At 37.8% G+C, this 10931-nt stretch overlaps 1 protein-coding gene across 2 annotated transcripts in view; it reads left to right on the top strand.

Moving 5' to 3' along the window:
* The first annotated feature begins 597 nt into the window (after window positions 1-597).
* Window positions 598-10931, top strand: part of Noa36 (zinc finger protein 330 homolog Noa36) — a 301471-nt gene continuing 291137 nt past the window's right edge. For both annotated transcript variants that reach the window (XM_090382073.1, XM_090382072.1), the window contains exon 1: window positions 598-741. The gene's annotated coding sequence lies outside the window, so the exon portion shown is untranslated. The remainder of the gene's footprint in view (window positions 742-10931) is intronic.

The following is a 10931-nucleotide window of genomic DNA, read 5'->3' as shown; positions in this document are numbered from 1 at the left end:
TTTTACCAATATGCGGTACTTTGCATTTGTCAAGGTTAAACTTCAGTTGCCACTTCCTAGCCCATCTGCCCAAATTATCTAGATCCTGTTGCAATAACACACTGCCATTACTATCATTAACAACCCTGCCAACCTTTGTATCATCTGCAAACTTCGACATTAAGCCTGATATACCTTCATCAATATCATTGATAAATATACAAAAGGAAGAAACTGAAAAAGAATTCAACTTATTTGGACAGACAGGATAAAATGAGAAATATCGGGATGAAAAACAAATATCATGTGGAAGTGAGGCATGGTGTCAAACAGAAAGCCGAAGATTGAGAGTAACACAAAGGCTAGTGGAAAGTTGTACCAGAACATTAATGGAATGGAGACCAGTGGATGATAAACGAAGACGAGGTAGGCGTGTAGCACGGTGGAGAAATGAAATTCTGCAAAATCCAAGTGTAGAATGGTAGCTACAGCGGCAAGAAGTCCATGGCGAGGTATAGGGTAGAGCTTCATCCATTAGTTGACTTACAAGGGTTAAAAAAGTAGACATATTTCTCGCTTTATTTTTAAGAATTCCTAGGTGTCGCGCTAGTAGCAAATATTTGTGTGATTTTAGCGTGTTGTTGGCAGTTGTAAAACTGTTTTACTTTTATTCTACTTTTTAATAAATGCGTATGGATTTGTGAAATAACTGAGGTTCGTCACTCTTACAGAAATTGCTAAAGACACCACTCTGGATAGTAGGTAAGTACGTCAGAATTGAGAAGTAACCTCCCCCCCCCATCGTTGATTTTAAACATTACATTTTATAATCCTTTATTTCTTTTATTGACTGGTCAAATAGACAGATGCTAGTTTTCTTTAGCGTAAAGTTCTCCTCTTCCAATATATATATGTTTAGAGGACTTGTAAAGTTAAGATCTCTTCAACGATGTGGTTTTTTTTTCTTAAAAAAAAAAAAACGTTATCTAGTCTCCAGCCGCTGGAAATTGCACCTTCAGTACTGTATACAACAGGTCTGGAGGCCACATTTTAAGAACGATGTAGAGTTGCTGGCACGAGCACAGAGAAGGAAAACAATTATAGTGAATAGAACAAACGGTTGCTCTTACGAAGAAAGGCTTAAGTTTTGCAAATTACAGTGTCTAGAGACTAGGCACCTGCGAAGTGATCTGATTGAGGTGTATAAAGCCTTGAATGATTTGAACATGCTCAATGCTGATGAGATCTTCCCTTTGCTCAGAAAAATCGCCTGAGAGGGCATAAATTCAAATTGAGGAAAGACAGTTATAGAAGAGATGTGCGGAAATTTGCCTTTAACCAGCGGGTGGTCAATTGCCGGAACAAACTTCTATCTATCGTTGTGGAAGTAGATAGCTTCGATAAATAAAAGGAGGAACTGGGCAAATTTTTAGAGTGAATGGTGTTTTTTTTTTTTTGGTTTTTTTTGTGGCTGATGCTACATAAGCTCATACGCTCGCTTTCTTGCATCTATTACTAATACTACTTGAGAAAATTTGAGTCATTGGTCAGTATTTGCATTTAGTTAAAGGGTAATTGGCAACCAATTATTTTTCTTATGTTATCTTGATAGAAATGGCAATGTTGAACTGATGGAAATAAGCAAGATGCTTACATTCATGAAATTTGGAGGGAAAGCTTATTTTCCTTCAAAACCTCTAAAATAAGTTAGCTAAATTAGCATTAGTAGAGGCATATGATCCAAGACACCAAGCTTATACAGCATCAACTAAAAAAAAAAAACATCCGTTCTCATTTCACCCCTCCATTTGCTACAAATGTTTGTCTAGTTCTGCCTTCAATTTATTTAAGCTGTCAACTTCTATGACAGATGGAAGTTTGTTCCAGAAATCAACGCTGGCTAAAGGCAAACTTCTGCACATCTATTCTACAACTGTCTTTCCTCAATTTGAATTTTTGTCCCCATCAGGCAATTAACCTTGGCAAGCGGAAGAATCCCATCAGCATTGGGCATGCTCAAACCATTCAAGGCCTTATACACTTCAATCAGATCACCTCACAGGTGCCTCGTCTCCAGACACTGTAATTTGCAAAACTTAAGCCTTTCTTCGTGAGAACAACACTTTTTTCCGTTCACTAATATCTTGTTGCCCTTCTCTGTATTCATTCCAGCAAGTCTACAGCCTTCCTAAAATGTGGCCTCCAGACCTGTTGTATACAGTACTCAAGGTGTGGGCTGACCATTGAAAGGGGATAATTACATCCTTTTCCCTGTTAGAAAAATTATTGTATATCATTGACAAGATACCACGAGCTACTCTTGCAGACCATCTGCATTGCTCAGAAAACTTCATATCTGACTGCACAATTACCCTGAGATTCTTTTCATTCTCTGCCGCCCTCTGTGTAGTGCCACACAGTTGATATGTTACTCTGGGATTACTGCTACCCATATGCAGTATTTTATATTTGTCAATGTTAAACTTCAGTTGCCCCCCCTCAGCCCATTTTCTCAACTTTTTTTTTTAGATCCTGTTCAAGCAGTGTACTATCATTAGTGTCATTAACAACCTTGCTGACCTTCTTATCATCTGCAAACTTCGACATTAAGCCTGATATACCAGGCTTAATGTCCAAGTCGCCTTTACGAAAGCAAAAACCCTTCCCTTTACCCCTGATGGTAGTTACCTCTTTGAGTAAATCCCACTTCAGCACACTGTGATCACTTCCACTTAGCGGTTCCTTTATCTGCAGATTCTTAATGCATGAAGAATCACTACTGATAATTAGATCAAGAGTATTACTTCCTCTGGTTGCCTCCCGAACATGCTGATGTAGAAAACAATCATCCAATAAATCCACAAAATCCTTGCTAGTGTGTGAGTGACCAGCCCACAAATTCCAGCCAATATCTGGGAAATTAAAATCCCCCATTATAAGACTCTCTGATTTACTGGTCCATTCTATTTTCCTGTACAGTTTCTTATTATACTCATCAGAGTTGTTAGGCCTATAACACACTCCTACTCTCAATTTTGATCTCCCAGTGCTTATGTCACACCAAACTGACTCGACACTGCACTGTCCAGCGATATCGACTGGCTTCACTTCCTTGGATTTTGTGTTTCTTAACTAATAGCATAACCCCTCCTCCCTTCCTATCCCGTCTATCCTTGCTGTACACATTGTACTCCCCAAATTCCAGTTCTGCATTCCTTATATATGTGTGACACCATGTCTCTAATATTCCATGTCTCCGTAGCCAGGTGGGAAGGAGCAGCAGTGTGTAGCGCACGCTTCTTGATTAGTGGCGCCTCCGTAGCCAGGTGGGAAGGACCAGCAGTGCGTAGCACACGCTTCTTGATTAGACCGGGGTTCGAGCCCGTCACCACCAAATACGAAGAATGCGGAAAGGTCAGGGAATGACCACCGCATATCCCGGAGCAATATGGCCTTAGATGCTAATGCTCCTAAAAAAAAAAAAAAAAAAAAAAAGCTTCTTGATTAGACTGGGGTTCGAGCCCATCATCACCAAATACAGAGGATGCGGAAAGGTCAGGGAATGACCACCGCATATCCCGGAACAATATATCCTTAGTTGCTAATGCTCCTAAAAACCAAAAATAACATAACTCTAATATTCCAACAACATCTGCCTTTGATGTTTTGAGCAATACCTCAAATTCATTAAATTTACTTACCAAAGTTGTAGCATTGGTGTACACGCAAGTATACATGCACCTGTTCTTATTCTCATGCATGAATGTTGATGCAAAATACCTGTTTTGCTTGCCAGTAACCTGAGTAGGAACATCAACAGTTAAACCAATCTACATAAAGTAGACCTAAATAATAACTAATCTACATAAAGTAGCTAATGCAGAGATTTGCATTAACTTAGCTTGCGTTAACCTCCTTTGTGACTTCTTACAGACTAGTTTGTCTACCATTGGCTTCTGTTTATCTGGATAATTTATATTCATTCCATTTATTTTTCTTCTCTGCCTTCTCCAGAAAAGCCTTGCTAGTGTGTGAGTGAACAACCCACAAATTGTAGTCAATATTTGGAAAGTTAAAATCTCCCAGTTTACAGCATTCTCATTTACTAGCCAGCTGTTTCTCTGTATAGTTGTTTGACTCATCACAGTTGTTAGGCCTGTAACACACTCCCACTGTCATTTTTGTTTTCCCAGTGCTTATATTGCAAGAAATCGACTCGACATTGCAATGCCTTAGATTTGAAATGCTTCTTTACTATAAGAGCATTACAGCACTTCACTGTCCTGTCCTGTCTGCCCTTGCTGTATCTGCTAATCTTGAGTTACCTCAATAACAGTAAAATAACAGGGTCACTGCCATCTAGTTAGAAAAATCACCAGGGCTGCCCACAGGAGTCCATTTTCAGTCCCCTGTGCCAAAGTATAATATTTGACAAATGGTTAACAAGAACCCACGAGAACACTGTAGCTGGGTTATTCCGATGATTTAGCCATTATTGTCTTCTTTGATTCCAGAAGGCAGCTGGCAAAAACATTAAATGAAATCCTGCAAGATATTGCCAATTTGTGTGGCAATATCTTGTAGGATTTCATTTAATGTTTTTTGAAAACCAAAAAAATGTATATAAAGGGCAATATGAACACCTTTAGGGTTCTGACTATAAAATACAAAGGAGAACAAATTTAATATGTTAAAACATACAAATACCTGGGTGTGGTGATTGGTGATGCCTGCTCTTTCATCCCACACTGTGACTAAACCAAAGAAAAGATGAAACACCTTGCTGATAAAATTGCCTACATTACAAGAAAAGATTGGGGTTTTAGGGGCAGTACCTTAAAATTATATTATGGGTGTTTATTTTTGCACACGATGATGTACAGCTCTGGTGCTTGAGGCTACAGAGTAGAAAACAGTGCAGTACAGAGAAGACTTATCCAAACTCACAGAGCAGTCTTATTAACCATCTTGAAAGCCTGCAGGACCATTTCTTCTTCTGCCCTGCAGGCTATTTGTGGAAAGCCCCCCATTCACTTGGAAGTTATGTGCACTTATCACTTGAGAAAGGGAACCCCATCAGTTATTGGTGGTGTCTCTCTGAACTATACTAACCCCCCCCCCTGCAGAAGAGAAAAGGAGAATCCCAACAGAACTTGATAAATCAATGGCAACAAAGCTGTATGCTTTAAAGAACTATTTATACCTTTATGCCCTTAGTTAAGGAATTTTCAAAATGGCAACTGACTTGGGTTAATCCTGGATTTCATGCAACCTTCCAATTAACAGGACATGGAAGCATTAATGCCAAATTACATTTATTTCACCAGTGCTGAACAGTTCATGCTTAAAATTGGTCTTTGTTGTCGATGACATGTAAGATTGAAAAATTAAAAAAGTATATATGTATATATCAAGTAGTTCAAATACAAAAAACACAATTAATTATTTGAGAGTGGTTGCATTTATTAACAACTAGGCATTTTAATAAATTTAGATCGTCATTTCTTGAATGACATTTTTCACGTACAGGAACTTCCCTACTTACGTAATACTCAGCTTACAGAAATTCTACTTTACGTAAATTTTTGTCAGCCGGTGCAAACTTAAAAAAAATTGTGGAAATGTATTATGCATCCCATAGGAATAAATGGAGGTATTGTGATCGTAATGTGAACCCAATAACACATTGTTTTTTTTGTAATTTGTTCCAAGTCTTTGGAAATTGAAAATTTTACTGTATTACTAAGCTATTTATCTCTCTAAAAGGTCATATTTATAATGTAAATTGCACTACCCTTTCATCGTTATTATATGTTCCCATTATTTATTATTATTATTATTATTTTATTATTATTAGCCATATGGTGCAAGGAAGCCTGAGGCTTATGTGCACCAGCCAAAAAAAAAAAAAAAAAATTCCTGTATCACCCTGAGAGAGAGAGAGAGAGAGAGAGAGAGAGAGAGAGAGAGAGAGAGAGAGAGAGAGAGAGAGAGACAGAAGTAGAAGGGAATCACCAAGAAAGAAAGACAGAAGTAGAAGGGAATCACCAAGAAAGCAAGCAAGAAAGAAAAGAATGATGATATCCAGCTTAAGACCCTAGGTTTGCCAAGCCCATACTCACCAGATGTGAGCCCCTAAGAGTCAATTTTGAACACCTTTGTGATATATTTCTAAAGCACTTTTCTGGAGGTTATGACCATAAAACAATATGAACAATTTGCACTTTCCGGTTTATTGGGCTTTTCTGTTAGTGCGTCTAATTATAAACGGTAGTAAACTCGATCTTATTGCAGTCATACCAATAACTGCAATTGTTTGAGTTTTTATGCTATTATGGTGAAATGTGTTCCCCTTCACTGAAATCTTCAATCATATAAAAAACAAATTTTCAGAAACTTCTCTTCACTCTTGTTTATGTATTACAATGATGAAGGGAAAGTGACCAACAAAAAGTGCAAGTGGTGGTAGTGCCAGGAAACAAAACAAAATTGATTTAGAAATGAAGATGAAAATGATTTAAGAAGTACAAAGCAGACAAAGTTTGTCGTGTATAAAAGAACATGTCAAATGATCAATGCGCTTAAGATCAACAGTGATCACAAAACAGCGTTCAGGTGCTATATCGAAGATGGAACAGCTGTTAATAATATGGATGGAAATTCAGATCCAGAAGCGAGTGCCCCTGAGTCTAATGACCATTCAAGCAAAAGCAACAAGTATTTATAAAGATGTTAAGGATAAGTACAGTGAACCCCAACCCAAGTTCGTGGCAGGCAACGGGTGGTTTAATAGGTTCAAGCATCATGCTGATTTCTACAACGTTAAAATATGCGGTGAAGTCGCCACTGCTGATTCTGCAGCTGCAGAGAAATTTTGTGATGTGTTGGAAAAAATTATTGATGAAGGCAGATGTTCAATGCAGCAAATTTTTAACTTTGACGAGCTCTGTATTGGAAAAAAATGCTGGATCGAACATACATTGCCAAAGAGGAAAATACAATGCCAGGTTTCAAGGCATCAAAAGATAGGGGCCACGCTCTTGCTTGGGACTAATGCAGTGGGAGATTGCAGATTAAAACCACTGCTTGTGTACCATTCTGGAAATCCTCGTGCATTTAAGTGCATCAATAAAGCCACCCTACCCATGCATATCCGATCGAACCAGAGAGCATGGATAACAATATCTTTTTTTGAGGATTGGTTTAAATGCTGCTTCATTCCAGAAGTTGAAAATTATTGTAAAGACAACGACATTCCTTTCAAGATTTTGCTTCTATTAGATAATGCTCCTTGACATCCTACGCATCTAGGTGATTGAAATTTGGATGCGAGTCATATTTCTACCACCAGAGACGACTTCACTCATCCAATCTATAGATCAGGGTGTTATTTCGAAATTAAAAGCATACTATTTACGCATGACATTTTTATGAAAAATTTTACGTTAAGAGACTTTTGGAAATCTTACAATATTTACTATGCTATCTTAAACATTAATAAGGCCTGGGCAGAAATTACTAAAAGTTGTTTAAATGGCGCACGGAAGAAAATATGCTCGCGGCATGTAAAAGGCTTTGGAGGGATTGAAAAAGTAGAATCACATGAAGAGGTTACAGATAAGATTGTAAAGGTTGCAGAGCTACTTCAGTTATTATTATTATTTATTATTATCATTATTATTAGCAATATGATGCAAGGAAGCCTAAGGCTTATGCTGCACCAGCCAAAAAAAATTTGAGTTACCCTAAGAGAGAGAGAGAGAGAGAGAGAGAGGTAGAAGGGAATCACCAAGAAAGAGAAGAATGATGATATCCAGCTCAGGACCCTGGGTATGCCAAGCCCATATCCACCAGATGTGAGCCCCTGGGGTTTGAGTTAGAGGTTGTTGTCAAAGATGTGGAGGAGTTAATAGAGGGGAAGGAATTATCTAACAAAGAAATTATTGACTTGCAGGCAGTGAAATTAAAAAAAGAAAATGCTGATGAAGCTCAAGATGAACCAAACGAGGAGCCGAGACGCTTCACCACAAGAGAGATGTCAGTGGCATTTCATGAAATTGCATCAACAATGGCGAGGTTTGAGAAGATGGATCCTGACAGTGAACGATCCTTAAAAGTTAACAGAGAGGTGAATGATGTGCATGCTTGCTACAAAGAAATCTATGATGAAAAGAAAAAAGCCACCGTCCAGTCATCCATTAATATGTTCTTTCGTAAGGTTGAGCAGCTGACCCCTTCTAAATCTCCACAGCCCTCAACCTCTGCAGTGGCATACTTATCAGCTGAATATGTCGACTCTGGCAACGATGCTCGAGAGGTAAAACTTACTGATGTTATGCCCATCTCTTTTTTTTTTGTAATTTTATAATTTTGAAATTTTTTTAAATTGCACACTTTTGTAATTTTTCCTGTGCATGAGATAAAAAAAATTGAATAAATACAATAAATAATTCTATTTACATGTTCGTTGATCATTTCTTTTCTGATTCAATCAATTCAGCGAACGCAGTTGCAAGTGCTACACAAGCATGGGTGAAATTCCAACTTATGTAGCATTCCGCGGAACGCAACCCTTACATAAGTCGGGGAGTTCCTGTATTACCATTTTTTTCACCACATACAGATTTTGAATCTGTATGTGGTGACAAAAATTTGTGTAATTTAATCTCAAAAATAATAACAGTAATTGTAGAAATGCAGTTTTGCATATACTGGGAAACCTCTCTAAGCTGCCACTCGTTAATCCTGTAGTTTTGTGGCCAGTGTATTCCGTCAACTCCTTACTTGAACGTGATGTTAATCTTGTTTGGCGATCATTTTGTTTTGCAGATTGCTACCAAATATTTAATTTTGTTACTTGTGTTTCAATTGTTAAATGTAGTTTAGTAATATTTTGGGTGTAGTTTAATTTTATTAAATTGTTGAGTAATAAAGTTTAAATTTATACATATTTATATACATTATATTTTTATATCTCTAACCTGTAAACAAGATTCATTTATTAGAATCACCATTTAATAAAACTAAAAATCAATTTACAGATGTGATCACAATAATCGGCAGTTAAACAATATTTTTAATCAGGCGATGTATTTTCCAGTTGGTGAATCGTGGACTATGAATTGTGCACACGATGAATGTGGTTGCTGTAATTGTGGGCAGTGAATTTTCCTAGAGCACTGTACAGTCTGGTCTCCATATTCGAGGGGGTTAGATGTCAATACTTCCCGCGAAAATGTGAAATTTCGCGAAAATCTGTACTCTCACCCAAATAGCCCCAGATGTTTTCTACTTATGCCTAAACACTTGTGCAACCATTTACAATTAACAGAAAAATGTTTAAATGTGTTTAAAAAGGTTTAATTGTGTTTTACAATAAGAAGTAACATTTTTAGACCCATGTTGAAATATTGTTCAAGGTTTAGGCCTAAATGGTTATCAAATGAACTAATGAGACTCTTAATAGAGAAGAAAAATGCATGGGATGCATATAAATTAACAAGCGACTCAGAAGCCTATGGCAGATATAAGCTAGTCTGTAATCAGGTCACAAAGGAGGTTAGGCAGGCGAAGGCAGATTACGAGAAATCCTTGGCAAAAGATGCTAAGAAAAACAGCAAGGATTTCTTTACTTATACAAACTCTAAAAGGAAGGGGATGAATCTGATTGGTCCACTTGACATCGATGGTTCGACTGTTGATGATCCTGCTCAGATAGCAAACAAACTGAATGAGTATTTTGCATCTACATTCACACATGAGGAATTATTAAGGTTTGAAAATGGCAGAAGGTTATCAAATTGTAGCAGGGTACTTAATGGTTTTGTAATAACTGAGAGCAAAGTGGAGGAGAAATTGTTGAAGTTAAACATAAGAAAAGCCATAAGATAGCTCCATAAAAAAAACATAAGATAGCTCCCATCCACCTGGGGTGGATGGGAGCTATCCAGTTATATAAAAGGAGGCGGTAAAGCAACTAAGCAAACCCTTAGCCATAATTATGAGAGATCCTTGGACTCAGGGGAGGTTCCCACGGACTGGAGATGTGCAGATGTATTCCCAATTCACAAAGGGGGATCGAAGGGTGTCACGAGTAATTACAGACCAGTTAGTTTAACTTCTGTTCCAGGTAAAATAAAGGAGTCACTGGTTAAAGATGCATTGCAGGATCATCTAGACAAGACTGCCGCAATAATTCAGACACAGCATGGGTTTGTTAAGGGAAAGTCTTGTCTGACAAATTTGATTGGTTATTATGATGTGGTTACAAAGGAACTGGATGCAAAAAATAATTTTGATATCATATATTTGGATTTCAGGAAAGCTTTTGACACTGTTGCGCATGGAAGACTATTGTACAAATTGGAGCAGAATGGTATTAAGGGTAAGTTGCTACAATGGATAAAAGGATGGTTAAGTGGGAGAAGACAGGGTGGTAATCAATGGGTGCTGCTCTTCGTGGACTAATGTTATTAGTGGAGTCCCACAGAGGCTGGTGTTGGGTCCACTGTTGTTTTGAATATTTATCAATGATATTATTATTATTATTATTAGCCATATGGTACAAGGAAGCCTGAGGCTTTTGCTGCACCAGCCAAAAAAAAAAAAAAAAAAAATTCCCCGAGTTACCCTGAGAGAGAGAGAGAAGTAGAAAGGAATCACCAAGAAAGAGAAGAATGATGATATCCAGCTCAGGACCCTGGGTTTGCCAAGCCCATACTCACCAGATGTGAGCCCCCGGGGTTATTGATGAAGGTATATCAGGCTTAGTGTCGAAGTTTGCAGATGATACAAAGGTTGGCAGGGTTGTTAATGACAGTAATGGCAGTGTGCTACTGCAACAGGATCTAGATAATTTGGGCAGATGGGCTAAGAAGTGGCAATTGAAGTTTAACCTTGACAAATGCAAAGTACTGTATATGGGTAGAAGTAACCCGAGAGAAAAGTACCAA

Source organism: Mastigoproctus giganteus, chromosome 9 (assembly GCF_048544385.1).
Source record: "Mastigoproctus giganteus isolate SK-2022 chromosome 9, ASM4854438v1, whole genome shotgun sequence".
Taxonomy (NCBI): domain Eukaryota; kingdom Metazoa; phylum Arthropoda; class Arachnida; order Uropygi; family Thelyphonidae; genus Mastigoproctus; species Mastigoproctus giganteus.
This window is presented reverse-complemented; position numbering and strand designations above follow the sequence as displayed.